Source organism: Equus przewalskii, chromosome 6 (genome assembly GCF_037783145.1).
Source record: "Equus przewalskii isolate Varuska chromosome 6, EquPr2, whole genome shotgun sequence".
Lineage (NCBI taxonomy): Eukaryota > Metazoa > Chordata > Mammalia > Perissodactyla > Equidae > Equus > Equus przewalskii.
This window is the reverse complement of record NC_091836.1, coordinates 48,729,301-48,747,430: the sequence shown is the minus strand read 5'-3', so window position 1 is coordinate 48,747,430 and position 18,130 is coordinate 48,729,301. Positions and strand designations below refer to the sequence as shown.

Here is an 18,130-nt window from a genome sequence, read left to right as displayed (position 1 = left end):
CACATTCTATGAGGCCAACATCACGCTGATACCAAAAGCTGACAAGGACACCACGAAAAAAGAGAACTACAGGCCAATATCACTGATGAACATAGATGCAAAAATTCTAAACAAAATTTTGGCAACCAGAATTCAGCAATTCATCAAAAGAATCATACATCAGGATCAGGTGGGATTCATACCAGGGACACAGGGATGGTTCAACATCCGCAAATCAATCAACGTGATACACCACATCAACAAACTGAGGAATAAAAACCACATGATCATCTCAATAGATGCAGAGAAGGCATTTGACAAGATCCAACAGCCATTTATGATAAAAACTCTGAACAAAATGGGCATAGAAGGAAACTACCTCAACATAATAAAGGCCATATACGACAAACCCATAGCCAACATCATACTCAATGGGCAAAAACTGAACCCCATCCCCCTGAAAACAGGAACAAGACAAGGATGCCCTCTATCACCACTCTTATTTAACATAGTACTGGAGGTCCTGGCCAGAGCAATCAGGCAATAAAAAGGAATAAAAGGAATCCAAATAGGGAGGGAAGAAGTGAAACTCTCGCTGTTTGCAGACGACATGATCTTATATATAGAAAACCCCAAAGAATCCATTGGAAAACTCTTAGAAGTAATCAACAACTACAGCAAAGTTGCAGGGTATAAAATCAATTTGCATAAATCAGTAGCATTTCTATACTGCAGTAATGAACCAACAGAAAAAGAACTCAAGAATACAATACCATTCACAATCGCAACAAAAAGAATAAAATACCTTGCGGTAAATTTAACTAAGGAAGTGAAGGACCTATATAATGAAAATTACAAGGCCTTTCTGAGAGAATTGGATGACGACATAAGGAGATGGAAAGACATTCCATGTACATGGATTGGAAGAATAAACATAGTTAAAATGTCTATTCTACCTAAAGCAATCTACAGATTCAACGCCATCCCAATCAGAATCCCAATGACATTCTTTACAGAATTAGAACAAAGAATCCTAAAATTCATATGGGGCAACAAAAGACCCTGAATTGCTAAAGCAATCCTGAGAAAAAAGAACAAAACGGGAGGCATCACAATCCCTGACTTCAAAACATACTACAAAGCTACAGTAATCAAAACAGCATGGTACTGGTACAAAAACAGGTGCACAGATCAATGGAACAAAATTGAAAGCCCAGAAATAAAACCACACATCTATGGACAGCTTATCTTTGACAAAGGAGCTGAGGGCATACAATGGAGAAAAGAAAGTCTTTTCAACAAATGGTGCTGGGAAAACTGGAAAGCCACATGTAAAGGAATGAAAATTGACCATTCTTTTTCACCATTCACCAAAATAAACTCAAAATGGATTAAAGACCTAAAGGTGAGACCTGAAACCATAAGGCTTCTGGAAGAAAACGTAGGCAGTACACTCTTTGACATCAGTATTAAAAGGATCTTTTCGGACACCATGCCTTCTCAGAGAAGGGAAACAATAGAAAGAATAAACAAATGGGACTTCATCAGATTAAAGAGCTTCTTCAAGGCAAATGAAAACAGGATTGAAACAAAAAAACAACCCACTAACTGGGAAAAAATATTTGCAAGTCATATATCTGACAAAGGCTTAATATCCTTAATATATAAAGAACTCTCGCAACTCAATCACAAAACATCAAACAACCCAATCAAAAAATGGGCTGGAGACACGAACAGACATTTCTCCAAAGAAGATATACTCATGGCCAATAGGCACATGAAAAGATGCTCATCATCGCTGATCATCAGGGAAATGCAAATCAAAACTACACTAAGATATCACCTTACACCCGTTAGAATGACAAAAATATCTAAAACTAATAGCAACAAATGTTGGAGAGGTTGCGGAGAAAAAGGAACCCTCATACACTGCTGGTGGGAATGCAAACTGGTGCAGCCACTATGGAAAACAGTATGGAGATTTCTCAAAAAACTAAAAATAGAACTACCATATGATCCAGCCATCCCACTATTGGGTATCTATCCAAAGAGCCTGAAGTCAGCAATCCCAAAAGTCCTGTGCACCCCAATGTTTATTGCAGCACTGTTTACAATAGCCAAGACGTGGAAGCAACCTAAGTGCCCATCAACAGACGAATGGATAAAGAAGATGTGGTACATATATACAATGGAATACTACTCAGCTGCAAAACAGAACAAAATCATTCCATTTGCAATAACATGGATGGACCTTGAGAGAATTATGTTAAGTGAAATAAGCCAGCAAGAGAAAGATAATCTGTGTATGACTCCACTCATATGAGGAATTTAAAACTATGGACCAAGAACAGTTTAGTGGATACCAGGGGAAAGGTGGGGTGGGGGGTGGGCACAAAGGGTGAAGTGGTGCACCTACAACATGACTGACAAACATTAATGTACAATTGAAATTTCACAAGATTGTAACCTATCAATAACTCAATAAAAAAAAAAATCCAAGTAACACTTTACTCATAGAAAGTCCACACACAAAGCCTCACCAGGACACACTTTATCCACGTGGGAGTTCCAGACACTACTGATAGTAACAAAGGCAATCCCTTCTCAGAATACACAGTGCTAGGCTCTTCCAAGGCATTCAGTGGAAGTTTCTCCTCTCTTCCAAGTCTTGTGGTGCAGGCCTCATACAGCAGCATTATGGCTTCTTGAAGTAAGTTCAAGTTAGTGGAATGAAAGATGGTCTGTTTCTGTCATTGGCCAGTCATCACTTTGAATATTAATACATCTGTCTTTGTCTTTTTTTCCTAGTAGACTTGACTTTTTTTTAGAGGATTTTTAGGTTTACAGAAGACTTGGTTGGAAGTTACACAGATTTCCCACATAATCCCTCTGCCTCCACACAATTTGGCCTATATTTCATATCTTATATGACTCCAGTACATTTGTTACATTTGATGAGCCAATTTGATACATGAAAGCTCATAATTTACATTAGTTTGTACTCTGATATACAATCTCTGTACTTTGGCCAATGTGAAATGACATGTCTCCATCATTTCTGTGTCATATGGAACACTTGTGCTGTCCTAAAAATCTCCTGTGCTCCCCTATTCATTCTTCCCTCCCTCCCACCCACGATCCCTGGCAACCAGTGATCTTTCAGTGTCTTATACTTCTGTTTTTTCCAGAATGTCACTTGCTTGGAATCGCACAGTGTGTAGCCTTGTCATATTGGCATCTTTCACTTAGCAGTATGATTGTAAGGTTTCTCCATGCCATCTTGGCTTGAGAGCCTCGTTCCTATTCATCACTGAAGAGTATTTTGTACTATGGACATAGCAGTTTCTCCATTCACCTATTGAAATTACCTTGGTTACATCTAGGTCTTGACTATTATGCTTAGAGCTCCTATAAACATTCACGCGCAGGAATTTTGTGAACATCAGTTTTCAACTTATTTGAGTAAATTTGCAAAAGTGTGATCGCTACCTTGTACGGTAAGTGTACACTTAGTTTCAAGAAACGGCCTTCCTTCTGAAGTAGGTGTACCCTTCTCGATTCCCACCCGCTTTGAAGGAGGGTTCCTGGTGCTCTCCATCTCCACTTCACCATCATTTGGTGTTCTCAGCGTTTTTAATTCCAGCCAATGTGATAAGTATCTGGTGATATCTCATTCTTCTTTTATTTGCCATTTCCTCGTGACATAAAATTTTGAGCATGTTTTCATGTGTTTATTTACCATCTGTATGTAATTGTTAAAGTTGCAATTCTTTTTAATTTTTTTTCCTCAAGATTTTATTTTTCCTTTTTCTCCCCAAAGCCCCCTGGCACACAGTTGTATATTTTTAGTTGTGGGTCACTCCAGTTGAGAAATGTGGGACGCTGCCACAGCATGGCCTGACAAGCGGCGCCATGTCCACGCCCAGGACCCAAACCAGCGAAACCCTGGGCCACTGAAGCAGAGCGTGCGAACCCAACCACTCGGCCACAGGCCGGCCCCTAAAGTTGCAATTCTTGATCATTGAATTGAAAATATTTTGCCTGTTTTTTTTTCTTTTGGCACCTGGGGCTAACAACTGTTGCCAATCTTTTTTTTTTTTTTTCTCCCCCCGCTTTATCTCCCCAAACCCCACCCTGTACACAGTTGTATATCTTAGTTGCACGTCCTTCTAGTTGTGGGATGTGGGATGCCACCTCAGCATGGCCTGACGAGCAGTGCCATGTCTGCGCCCAGGATCCGAACCCTGGGCTGCTGCAGCAGAGCGTGCGAACTTAACCACTCGGCCACGGAGCCGGCCCCTATTTTGCCTATTTTTAACTGTGCTGCTTTTCTTTTTATTGATGAGTTTTAAGAGTTCTTTGGATGTTTTGGGTACCAGTTTTTTGTCAGATAAGTTACTTTTAAAGATTTTCTGCCAGTTTGTGGCTTGTGTTTTCATTCTCTTAACATTGGGTACCACTAAGTGGAAGCTTTCCACTTTAATGAAGTCAGACTTTTTTTTCTATTTTGGATCTTGCTTTTCACATTGTATCTAACAATTAATTGTGAAACCGAAGTCCCCTAGACTTCTCCTATTTTATCTTTGCAGAGTGTTGTAGCTTTACATGTTATACTAAGATCTGTGATTCATTTTGAATTAATTTTTGTAGAAAATATAAAGTCTGTCTAGATTCTTTTTTTTGCATGTGGACGGCCAATTTTTCTGGCATTATCTGTCTGAAAAGACTGTGTTTTCCCATGGAGTTGCCTTTGGCCCTTTATCAAAGATGAATTCAAGTACCTATGCCTTAAATTTAGCCCTACCCTCAACCTGTTACAGCTCTTACTGCCCATGGGTCCTGTCCCCATGCTACTCCATGCTGTTCTCTGAATAAAGGAGCACTGCTACGAGACCCTGAGAGTCCAAGAAATCTTTCGACTCCTCGGCTCACTCAGCCAGCATCAAACCCACAGCAGAGGACAGGGCAGCTGGGTGAGGACGCACAGACCTTTGTTGTCCACACTGAGCTTCCAATGGGAGAGCAAAGTGAGGAAGGGGCAGGTGGTGAGGGGCACGTTTCTGTAAGTGATCATAGCAGCGTGAGGGGCTGGGACACGGTGATCACTGCAGCCATCGTGGGCCCTGACTCTCCCTCTTCAGGGCCTGGGCTGTGGGTCTCTGGGCCATTTTCTCTGAGGGTTTGTGACCCTGGGTGTCTGTGTGGGTCTGTGCACATGTGTGTCCAGTGAGGAAGCCTGTGTGACTCTACATTTGTCTAGGGGGCTATGTGTGTATGTCCTTAAAGCCTGGAATGCTGTTATGTCATTTGGTACCTAACTGCCCTGGAAGCCTGGTCAGAAACTGATCTAAAATAAATTTCCTTCCAGTTTAAAATTTACAACTGAGGGGCCAGCCCAGTGGCCGAATGGTTAAGCTTGCACGCTCCGCTTCGGTGGCCCAGGGTTTCACGGATTCGGATCTTGGGCGTGGACCTCGCACCACTTGTTAGGCCACGCTGAGAAGGTGTCCCACATGACCGAACCAGAGACACTCACAACTAGAATATACAACTATGTACTACGGGGCTTTGGGGAGAAGAAGATGACAAAAAAAAAGATTGGCAACAGATGTTAGCTCAGGTGCCAATCTTTAAACAAAAAGTATAGTTGAGACTTTAATAAACTCGTGTCACACCCTGTGGTTAGACTGAGAAGAGTCCTTGCTCCCTGGCTAGGGCTGTGGGATTCACACTTCCCACCAGAGCCAAGTACTCTGGGAAGCTTTATCTTCAGGACCAAATGAGTGGGGTGAGGAGGGCTGGGCGGAAGGTCATGCCTAGCAGGGAGCACAGATTAAAAAGGAGCCTGACTCTTTATTACAGATGGTGAGGTCACATTCAAGTGTCTGTATTTCTAAACAAGGGTCACAGTTCCATAGTTGGCCTCCCAGCCGTATTCCAAGCCCTTGACACCTAGAGGACATAAGACCTTCTTGTTCCAGTGTGGCCTGGAATGGGTCACCCTCATGGTCTGTACTTGCTCCATTTGAAACTCAGTCTGGACTTCTCATTGCACACCGGGGCCCACTGTTCACAAAGAGCTGGGTGAAAACAACAGAGGCAGCCCCAGGCCAGGAAAAGGTTCTGTTTAAATGCAGTTATGCCAGGTGAGTCAGGTTCCAGCCGCCAGCCTAGGCGGGTTCTGCTGAGCCAAGCAACTGCCCGCGCTTTGTCCCTCAAGCACGAGTGGGCAGGGACTTCCGTACTGTCCAATCAGGAGAGCTGCTGGGGCAGGTGGGTGGGGCGATGCACTGCACCTACCTGGGCCTCCCTTCTCGCCTCTGCCATGCTCAGGAGGGATTGTCACCTTCATTAACAGTCCCTGGTGACTCTGCCACAGCCTCTGTACCTCTGCAGTCTGCACTGGTCATAGGAGTCCTAGCAAGGACTCAGAGAGACCCAGGAGACCTAGAAATGGTGAGTGTGCGGCCCTGGGATGAGGAGATGGGGAGGAGGAGCTGATGAGACTCATCAGTTTCAAAACCCAGCCTCCCCTTGGTCAACTCCAGAGTCTGTAGATCTGAGTCCACCAGTCGTGCTGCTTGGATCTGTGTCCCCTCTGGCTGGCAGTGAGGGGCCTTGGACGGCACTCAGGACCTTGGGCATTCTGTCCATCACTGAGCAGTGACTTCGCCCCCTGAGCCTCTCTGGGCAGCTCTGAACCCGCAGCCGCACATCTCCCCAGACTGTATGGTGACCATGGGGAGGGCTGTCAAGCACAGTGGTTACACTGTCTCCTGAGTTCATGCAAGCAAGATGCTGTGGTCTCTGGGGTCCTTAGTGCCTCCTTTTGTCCCCTGAGGGCACCTGATTTTCCCTGAGTTTCGCTAATGTTTGGGGAGCAGGGTCTCAAATCCACCATGCTGTCCCCCCACGCTGGCTCTTCCTGGGACTGACAATAAGTCTGAATTTTCAGATCCCTCCCCGCATTCCCAAAGCCACTTCCCCTCACAGCATCCTCATCACCTCCTCCTCCTCCCTGCTGCATTTCCAACAGACCTAATATTTTAATCCTTTTCTCATTTTCCCCCAGAGCCATGGGTGGCTTTTTAAAAGATTTTATTTGCCTGTGGATATTTTACATGAGAGGAAAGCAGAGGAGAACCACCTGGAGCTACATTTCAGGAAACCCTTGTGCCTCTCCCCCAGGATCTTTCTGGGCCCAGACATCCCATGGGAGGGAGTCCTCTAGGTTCTTGAGAAACTTTGCTGTGTAATCTGGCCTCTCAGGACTGCCCGTCCCTGGGTTTGTGACCTAGAAAAGATTCATTCACTTATTTAAGTCCGTTTTTCATTAAGGGTAAGTATGTTTATCAGTGAGATTTGGAAGACATTATTATTTCCAAACAGGCAACAAAGAGGTGAATTTCAGAAAAGAGTATTATATTCCTGTTACATTCCACATGTTAAGGATACTCATTTCACTCTTTTTTCGCCTGAATGTGTTTGGTAAGTTTCTGAGATGTGTTCCTTACTTTTGGATGCTTTCAAATGAAATTCCAGGCCTTAGACCTGCCTGACCAAAAGTGTTCAACTGTGATTTCTTGTCATGGACATCATGTCACCCAGGACCAGAAACACAATTTGCTAGCCCAAAATATGTGTTGGCATAAGGGCTATTTTGAGCTGATGATTATTAAAAAGCAGCAGACACAGGAAAAGCTCTGAAAGTCTACTGGAAGTTACCCTTTTGTAAGAGAAATCCACATTTATAAGAGAAACGTCCCTTTGTAAGGGTGCCTCCCTCTGTGTTCCAGGAAGGGCAGGATGACTCTAAATCTCTAGAAACTCTTACCAGTGGAGAAGGCAAGGAGTTAAATCTGCGGGACAGCTTGCCCCTTGTTCACTGTGCTTTTCCTGCTGACCTCCCGTCGCTAACCCCATCTTAACAGCAGGACGTTAGAGCTCTTTGTCACAGGAGGCGGCCAGCCAGGAGCCTGTGGGGAAGAGAAAGTTTTGATCTGCCAGTCAGACCTCACCCTGCCAGGTCTTTTCATCCCAGCCGGCCCTCCCTGCTCCCTTAAGCCTCAGCCCATGCTCTGGATGAGGGAGACGGAGTTGAGAGCCTGTCCTCCTGTCTCCTTGCCAATCGATGTCACAGTCAACTGTTTCTTCTTTCAAAGACTGGTGTGCCGTGGTCTCAGCTTCTGTGCGCCTCAGGTGGCGAGCCCTCGCTCAGTTAGGGTAATAATTAACTGACTTTTTTCTAAAAGGAATAGGTATTTGGGGTTTTCCAGTTAAAATAGTAAAAGTGTCCTATAATTTTCTTTCCTATTTTCCACAGAAATGCTGGGTTTAAGTGATTTTGCTGGATTATTCAAACAGTGGGTTTGTGTCATTGAAAATAACATGAAGTTCCAGAGCATCTCCAGTGGGGAGCAGAGGTCCCCAGTCAGACCCAAGCTAAGGCCCCCCTGGGCCTGCAAAGAGGCCTTGAAGGCCCAGTTGTCCTTCCTGGGGAGCCTCCCCCTGCAGGTGTCCTACTGCTCACACCCTCATTGAAGGTGCCTTTATCCTGAGAGAAGCTGCAGAGCCCTGGAAAGCTGGGGGTGCACGTGCTCATGGGGTCGGGAGTGACACCCTGTCTGAGGTTGTGGTTGTGGTTCCTTAGGCCTGGACATTTTAGACGTTGTTTGAGTTTTGCACCCACACTGTAGGTGCACTGAGAGTGTAATCTGTGCACAGTGAGGAAGTCTGTGAAGATCAGCTGTTCCGTCCTGTGGACAAAGGGTTCATGAATTTGGAGTTCGTGTGGGTCAGAAGCTTAGACTGAATCCGGCTGAGAGTTTCCTCACTTGTGAGAGTGGGATCCTGGGGGAGGCAGTGCTTCCATGCTCACAGGAGAGGGAGCGTGTGTGGGGCTCCCAGAGCTCATCCCTGTGGCTGCTCAGGGGTCCCCACCCTCCTTCACCAGGGACTGACCCTTTCCAGGGGTTACGTCTCAATCCGGAGTGTTTAGACCCTAAATTTAGGAGTATAGTCAACTTTCTGAGAGCAGTCATCCATTCTGAACTCTAGGTAAACAGGCTTCCTCTGTGACCTGATTCCAGTATTTGTGTTTCTATTCTTGGATTCCTTTATCCATTGAAGATTGCAGCCCTTTGATTGTAGATTTCATTAGCAGTTTTGGTTTTAAAATATATGTTGATTGAGTGGTATTATATGAGTAAGGCAAGAAAATCGTTGAACCAAATAGAATATTTTGTTCCATTTAGACAAGAGAACCTCAAGATGTGAGATGGGTGTATTTAAGTTCTCAGTGGCATTTTCTTATTTTAGATCAGTTTTTGTGTGTCTATGTCCCTAGAAAAATTTGACATTTGAAAGTCTATATTATTCCTAAGGCAAATGAATTCCTATTTAAATGGATGTGGGGAAACACACTTGAATTTGTTTTCATTGATTTGAGGAAACAGGTCAAAGCTTATTAAATCGTTGGAATTCCTAGTTTATCCCAGGGGTTAATTGCAAACCCCTTATGTGTTATAATATGCTACTCCTTCCTGAAACTATCCCCAGTGTGACATATAGTGGAGGGACATTCTATAAGGCTCCTTTTCCTCTCTGTTAGAAAAGGATTTCTAAATTTTTATTGTCTGCAGTTTTATATCCATTCATGTTAAAGCAGTAAATCTTGCTGTGGTTTCCTATGTAGAAATGTTATAATTAAATTAATTTTTAAAAGCAAAAGTTAATTAAAATCAATCAACCACTGGGAAATATGTCTATATGTTTGTCTCCTTACTTTAAATAAATGCATGAGAGGATTAAAAAATTCCTAAGACAGGAAACTAACTCCAGAAGACTCCCTGCCTGCGGTCCTGCCCCACTCCTCTGCTCTGACTCCAGCCTCCCTACGTGACCAGTTTTGCTCACTGCTTCACCATCCTGTTAGTGTTTCTTTATGTAAAAACAAGCCAGTGTGGATGCCTATTATTCTTACCTGTCTGTTCTTGTAATGAGTGGCCAGGATCCACGTTTTATTTCTGAAAACTTAAGCCTCACCCTCTCTTTTCCTCTCCGCCTTCTCTGGACAGGCTGATGAGAAAGCCTGGAGGCTGCTGCACTGTGGGATGTTTGCTGGGCAGCTCCTCCTGGGCGCTGTGCTGCCCTGTGTTGCACTGTTGACCCACCAAGCCTGGGTTCTATGGACAGAGGAGTCCAATTTGGCAGTTTCAGTTCCTTTGGTAGCCGGAGTCTGGGACTGGGGCCCTCCTTAATGTGGTCCTGAGTTATGGCTTCATGGAAACTGTGTGTTTAGGCTGAAGGTGAGACTGAGGCTGAGGGTGCCTACCTGTTTTGGGGAGTCTGGGGTTATGAGGATGTTTGTACCCTGTGAATGAGCTGAGCCCGTCAGATGGTCACTGGTTAAAGAGCAGTTTTTTCAGAGAGAAAGAGACAGGAAAAAACAGCCAGTAGGTGTTGAGATTACAGAAGGCTCACCAGGACCCCTAAGTCACTCTGCTGCTGCTGCCACCGCTGCATCTCTTGCAACAAAGACCCTGATCCTCTGGGTTGTAGTGGACCACACTTAGTCTGAGTTTGGACCAATAAAGGCATTCGTTCAAACCCGACTTAAGCCTGGGTCCCTTAAACTCTATAAAGCAACCAGTTGTCATGGAGGCCAAGTCTGACCCTGATGGCAGTGATGTGAGGCTCTCTGGAGGAGGCCCTTAAGTTGTCCATAGGCTTCTCATGAAGAAACTACCCCACGTCCCACGCTGTATGCCATTAGAGCTGCTGTTGTCACCAGGTACTGAGATCTCTTGAAAATACAGGCTCTCACAAACACTGAGCTATTGTGTCTTTGCCATGGAAACAGCCTCCCCACAACTCAGCCTGGCTACTGACACCGATTTGTGATACGATGGAGCCTAACCTTTTCCTCTATCTTAGTGACCTGCAGGACGGGCATGGCATTTCCTTCCTTGGTTCATTGATAGATTCCAGTGTGATGGAGGAGGTCACCCCTCTCCCAGACAAATTGGTTTCTTGCATAATATGTTAATTGGGATTAACTTAATGCACAGCACTGGGGAGTGCACAGACTTTAAGGATGACAGTATACTCTCATGTATCATAGAGCTCAGTGGAGAGTTGCTACTCTTCATGCCTTAATTGGGACATCCCTGAGGAAGGACCAACCCAAGTTCCACCATATGTAACCAAATATCAGGCAGTCATTTTACTACTAGCAAAAAAATGGTCTCATCTGCATATGTTCACAAACTCTTGGGTGATTGTCTAAGAGATGCCCCTTTGTGGTAAAGGAACTCTGGGAATCTCCTGACTCAGAGATAATAAAAAGAGAAATCAGCATAACCCTTGTCTGTACATTGCTAGGTCTCCAATACAAGGACCCACCAGGACACTCATCATCCCCCTTGGAGTTCTGCCACTACCAATAGTGACCGTGGCACTTCTCAGAGGAGACAGTGCTGTGCTCTCCAACAAGGCATTCGATGGAAGTTTCCCCTCCCTTATGGGTCTCAGGCTCATAGTCGCCATACTGGCTTATTGAAATCAGTTGAATGAGAGATGTGCTGTTTCAGTCATCAGGGGTGTAATCCATTTCTCTTCATCTTGTTTTAGAAAGACTTCATTGGTTTAAATTTTTTATTTCATTTTATTGAGGTTCTAATAGTTTATGACATTGTGAAATTTCAGTTGTACATTATTGTCAGTCACCATATGAATGTGCCCCTTTACCCTTTTCACCCACCACCAACCTCTTCCCCTCTGGTAACCACTGAACTGTTCAAACAAAACAGTCCGTGTCTTAGTTTATCTTCCAGATGTGAGTGAAATCATATGGTAATTGTCTTTCTCTGGCGTAATTCACTTAACATAATACCCTCAAAGTCCATCCGTGTTGTTGCCAATGGGATGATTTTTTTATTATTATTATGACTGAGTAGTATTCCGTTCCATACATATACCACATCTTCTTTATACATTCATCATTGGACGGGCACTTGGGTTACTTCTCTGTCTTGGCTATTGTGAATAGTGCTGGAATAAATGTTGGCAGTGCGTAAGTTTTTGAATTATTGATTTCAAAGTCTTTGGATAAATACCCAGTACTGGGATAGGTGGGTCATATGGTATTTCAATTTTTAATTGTTTGATAAATCTCCATACTGTTTTCCATAGAAGCTGCACCACTTTGCATTCTCACCAGGAGTTTATGAGGTTTCTCCTTTCTCCATATCCTCTCCAGAATTTCTTTTTTGTCTTGGTGATTTTAGCCGTTCTGACAGGTGTAAGGTCATATCTTAGTGTAGTTTGGATTTGCATTTCCCTGGTTAATGAGGTTGAACATCTTTTCATGTGCCTGCTGGCCATCTGTATATCTTCTTTGGAAAAATGTCTGTTCATATCCTCTGCTCATTTTTGGATTGGGTTGTTTTTTGCAGTTCAGTTGTGTGATGACTTTGTATATTACGGAGATTAACCCTTGTTGGATATATGATTTACATTTCTATATTCTGTCCTCCAGATTGCTAATTCTGTCATATGTAATATCAGCTCTATTATTCAGGGACTCCAGATTTTTCTCTCATTCATTATGTTTTTCATCTCCAACATTTGTGACTGGTTTTTCCTTATAGTTTCAATGTCTTTTGTGAAGATTCCTGATTTCCTTCAACTGAGTTTCCTTGTAACTTGAGATTTTTTGTGATATTTTGAATTCCCTGTCATTTAGATTGTATATTTCTGTGCCTTCAGAATTGATTTCTGGGTGCTTGTCCTTTTCCTTCTGGTCTGGACTATTAATATATTTCTTCACACTATTTGCTGGGGTGAATTTGTGCCTTTGCATAGTGATAGTATCTGGCCACAGATTCCACCTGCCACCACTGGGGTATCAGGAGCTGTGTATTCTGAGCCTACCATGATCTCTGTGCCTGTCCTTTGGAATCTGTGCTAACAGGGCCCATCTGCAGTTGCCTGCTTGCAGCTGCTGCTTTTCTGATGTTTGCTCAGGTGCGATGGGCACTTTCCTTCACATGAATGATCCCTGATGCTTGCTTTGCCCTCATTATTTGCCCTTCTGGGGTGCTGGCTTGATTAAGACAACCCCACAATAGCTTCGCCTATTCTCTTGGAGCTCTCCCACAGCCCGTGAGGGAACTTGAAGAGTGAAGGTGTTCCCACAGAGGGCCACTCCTCCCCACTCTTCTCTGAGCCATGCACAGTCCTGCACCCTAGGTCACTGCTGGGGAGGGAAAGGAGATCCTCTTCCCTCCTTCCTGGAGGTCCAGCACCTCCACCTTCAGACATACGGCTGCATGGGTCTCTCACATGTCTTTTGTGTGATTGTCCTTTGGTTTATGAATATCCTTTTCATGTGTCTTCGTGGGGAGAGTCTAAGGGAACAGCTCACTCCACCATGATGCTGACATCACTCGTAAGACTTCAGGGTTTTTTAGAGCAGGTTGTGGTTTACAGAAAAATTGGTTGGAAGTTAGTTCCCCCAAACCCATCTCTCTCCATCCACACAGTTTGCACACCTTTTCACATTTTGTAGTACTGTGATACATTTATTACAATTTCCAAGCCCATATAGATAGATTATAATGCACAGTATATATTGCTATTCACCCTTTGTGTTATACAATGTGTGGGTTTGGCAAATGTGTAATGACGTGGACCCATCATTTCTGTATCATGGAGTGTAGTTTCGCTTCCCTAAAACTCCTCTGTGCTCCACCTATTGACTCATCCCTCCCTCCAACCTCCAAATCCTTCACAAGTAAAGATCTTTCTACTCGCTCATACTTTTGTCTTTTTCAAAATGTCATGTACTTGGAATCATACACTACATAGCCTTGTCACATTGGCTTCTTTTCCTTAGCAACAGAGTTTTCAAGTTCCTCCATGTGTTTTCATGGCTTGATATGTGATTTCTTTCTATCCCTGAACAGTATTTCATTATGTGAATACACCAGTGATTGTTTTTCTCTACTAGAGTCTTGAAGGACATCTCATTTAAAATAACTCTCGCCAATTATGAATAAAGTGCCTGTAATTATTCACGTGTAGGTTTTGTGTGAACATAAGTTTTCCATTCATTTGGAAAAATCCGAAGGATTGTGATTTCTGGATCTTGCTCTGTGTACTAACAGTGTATTTTGTTTTGAAGGAAATTTCCTGTCTCCCATTAGGTGTCCCAAATTCCACTTCCACCAGCAATGAATGAGGGTTACCTGTAGCTTCACATCTTCACCAGTGTTTGGTGTTCTGAGTTTTAGCTTTTTAATGTTTTTAATGATACCTTGTTGTATTTGCAATTTACTAATGACATTTGACGTGCAGCGTATTTTCATATTGCTTATTTCCCATCTATATGTCTTTTCCAGTGACCTCTCTGTTCAGATCTTCTGCCCATTTTTTCATTGAGTTGTTTGTCTCCTGACTTGAGTTTTTACAGTTTGGATGTTCCAGATACCAGTCATTTATCTCAAAGGGTTTTACAGAACTTTTCTCTTACTCTGTGAATCGTGTTTTTGTTTTCTTAACAGTCTCATTCTCAGAGCAGGAGTTTTTCACTTTAATGAAGTAAAGTGTTTGTTTTTTTCTTTTGTGGACCTTGCCTTTTGGTTTTGTCTCTAAAGATTCATCTCTGAACACAAGGGCATCTTCATTTTCTCCTATGTTATCTTCTTATAGAAGTTTATTGTTTTGGCATTTACAATTAGATATGTGTTTTGACTTAATTCTTCTGAAAGATGTAAGGCTGATGTCTCCATTCATTGTGTCTGTGTGTTTTTATCATTTCCTCCACTACTAAAAGACTTTCTCTTTCGTTTGACTTGCCTTTCCGTTGTGAAAATCACTTGACTATATTTGTGTGGGTGTACGTGTAGAGGAATTGACTCATATCCTCCACCCTTGCTATACTCTTTTATTAATTCCTGGAATTATTTTTGTTGTTATGAATTCTCTCAGATGTTTCACAGAGACAATTGTGTCATATGGAACAAATCTTGTAAATTTAGCTATGTGTTTTGTGAGGACGTTTTTCTTTAAGGAGGGCAATGTGCCCTCTATCACTAGTTTATCACAAATGGATGCTGTATTTTATCAAGTCCTTTTTCATTTTCGTTTTCCCCTCATTTCCTTTCTGATATTAGTAATCTCCGTCTTCCATCTTTCCTTTATTTTCTTCACCAAAGGTTCATCACTTATTAGTCTTGTCAAAGAAACATTTTTTTGTTTTAATTTTCTCCATTGGTTTCCCACAATGTTATTGCTTTCTTTTCCAATTTTTATTATGTCCCTTATTGTCCTACTTTGGGTTTAAGTTGGTTTTCTTTTATTGTTTCCCAAGGTAGATGCTTATATTATTGATTATAGATCTTTGGTTTTCCAATGTATGTATTTCATGGCATAAACTTCCCTCTAGGCACTGCTTTTGTTGCATCCAAGAACCTTTGGTATGTTGTGTTTTTATTTCATTTAGTTCAAAATAATTTTTTTGTTGTCACAGGACTTTTTTTTTTCATCTTGTTTACTATTTAGAAGAGTGTTGTTGAATCTCCAATACTTGGAACTTTTCCAACTATTCTGTTGTTACTGACTTCTGGATGAATGACAATGTGTTGTGAGAGCATATTTTATTTGATTTCTGTTCTTTCAAATTTAAGGAATGCCTTATGTCCTAGAATGTGGTTTGTCTTAGTGAATTTTCCAAGTGAACTTGAGAATAATGTGCTTTGCTGTCATTTATTTCACTTGTCCATAAGCCTCTCATTACCAAATACATCATTGTTAATATTATTTTAAACAAAGTGTCATCTGTTATATTAATTATAAGTAATATAAAAATATGTTTTATCTTCATTTTTCTAATCATTTACCTTTATCATTTACCTTCTTTCTGGTTGCTTCTGAACACTTTAAAAGTAGGTGTACTCATGACAAATTTCCTCAATTTTTGTCTCAGAATGTCCTTATTTTCTTTTTTTTATGAAGGATTATTTTCCTTGACAGAATTCTAGGAGAGTTTTTTTTTTATTTTTAAAATGTGAAATATTTCACTCTATTCTGTTCTTTCTTGCCTGGTTCTTGAAGAAAAGTCCAATTTAATTCAGATCCTTGTTTCTTGATACCTGAGCTGTGTTTCTTCTCTGGCATTTTTCAATACACTCTATCTTTGTCTCTGCTTTGAATGTGACACCCTGGGGTGTGCACTTTTGTAATTAATCATGTTTAGTGTTCTTGATATGGACCCTGATATCGGGTTTCCCTACATTGAACCCAGCATGTATGGGGTTAAAACCAAAACACTCTTTCCCTGCTTACTCCCAGGCTTCCTGGCTCCAGAATCCACTATCCTCCATGGAGACAGACACCGCGAAGGACAAGCACCTGGATTCATTTATCTCCTCCCCACAAGGAGCTACAGGCTGGTGGGAAAGCTGCTGAGCAGCAAGGTCACGGGCTCCCTCCTCTCTGCAAGTGTCTCAAGGCCGAAGACAGGGTGGTGGGAAAGCTCTGACCAGCAAGGCCATGTGCTCCCCCTCCCCTACCTAAAACCTCAAATAGAAAGCCTTTCTTTTAGCTTTTTGGCAAGTTTTGGATTTCAGCATTAGCGGCCCTTTGTCCTTGCTCAGCACTGTGCAATAATAAAATTCCTACTTTCTTCCACTATACCTGGTGTCAGAGATTGGCTTGCTGTACTGTGGGTGAATGAACTCACTTGAGGTTTGATATCATTCTCTGAGCTTCCTGGATGTACAGTGTGCTGGCTATCATTAACTTTAGGATATTTTGGTGATTATTACTTCACTTGTTTCTTCTGTTTCTCTCTGTCTTCCTTTTCCTTCAGCTATTCCCAACATATCTTTTTAAAGCTTTTGTTAGAGGGTGGTCCTAGGCTTCATGGATATTGTGTTCTTTTTAGTTCTTGTCTTTGCATTAGACTCTGGTGAAATAGATTTTCTGTTTAGCACCGGCCTTGATAACTGCAGAATCTCTGGGGCTTATTTCAAAATGCCATCTTTTTTCTCTTCTTCTAAATTATGGAGACACTGGCTTACCATATGACCTCATGGATCTAAGAAGAGTTTTTCTTTTCAAGCTTGTTCTTTTTCTTCTTTTTCTGTCAAGAATAACAACTTCTAAGTTCTTTAAATATAGGATCAGAAGTTTGCAGGGCATCATCTAGAGTATCTGGTCCAGAAAACCATCCTCTTAAAGGTGCAGAATGGAGATTTTAGCTTTGCTTTTGAAGAAAAGCACTGTTAGGTCCTTCACATATTTTATAGTGATGGGCAAATTTACCATCAGGCCATTGTGAACTCGTTGCATTTTGAAGTTTTTAACCTCCCTCTCAAGACGAGCAAGACCTAGGGTACACTCTTAATGTTTGACCTGGAAGAGTTCTTATGGCACATTATTATCTCATTGTGTGTTGTAAAAATCGGTGGGGAGTAGCCTTGAGACCCATAAGTATAGGGATTTTATGGTCTAAGTTGTCATGCCTTCTTCCTTATGTCTGAGCTCTAAGTTCCAAATAAATTTTTAGCCCCATCAAATCATATATAGAAAGGAAGAGTCTATGATAAACATTACACAAATTAAAAGCAATGCTGCTTCACAAGAATATTTACATTCAGCCACCTGCATCTGCTTACTTGTAATGATGGCCTGGATGGTAGCACAATGCGACTCCTTGGCTTTGTTAAAAGTTTGATTACTGCCAGCTCCTGGACTCTGTTTGGTGATGGGACTGGACACAGGAGCTTCCAGTTCTTCACTATGTTTTTATCCATTGAAACTTCATACAGATTTGACCCTCTGCCTCATGGAGTGCTGTAACTGGTGGGTAATAAGAAAAGATGAAACAATTTTTCTCACAAGGAACCATCACTCTTAAAAGGATAACATTTGTTTCATTTGCATAGTATTTCTCTAATAGCTGAACATGCTCTGGACTCTGTAAACAGAGAATAATGCAGTGTTATCACATTAAAATGTGTAAATAATTTCCATGTGTTCATGATGCTGTTAAATTGACAGTGTGTGTATAGAAAAAGTGAGTTTTTGATGACCATAGATTTAATGTTTAGAGATAACAGAATAAAATGTAACCTTCCTACAAATG

The 18,130-nt window shown here is 42.1% G+C and overlaps 1 protein-coding gene and 1 long non-coding RNA gene across 3 annotated transcripts in view; one reads left to right on the top strand and one right to left on the bottom strand.

The window, feature by feature from the left end:
* Positions 1-18,130, top strand: part of LOC103542999 (zinc finger protein 709-like) — a 161,142-nt gene that overhangs the window by 138,885 nt on the left and 4,127 nt on the right. The window lies entirely within an intron of this gene.
* LOC139084140 (uncharacterized) lies at positions 7,390-17,844 on the bottom strand. Its single transcript, XR_011541489.1, has 2 exons — positions 17,661-17,844; positions 7,390-7,955 (listed from the first exon to the last, which is right to left on the bottom strand). It is a non-coding gene; the product is annotated as an uncharacterized lncRNA (long non-coding RNA).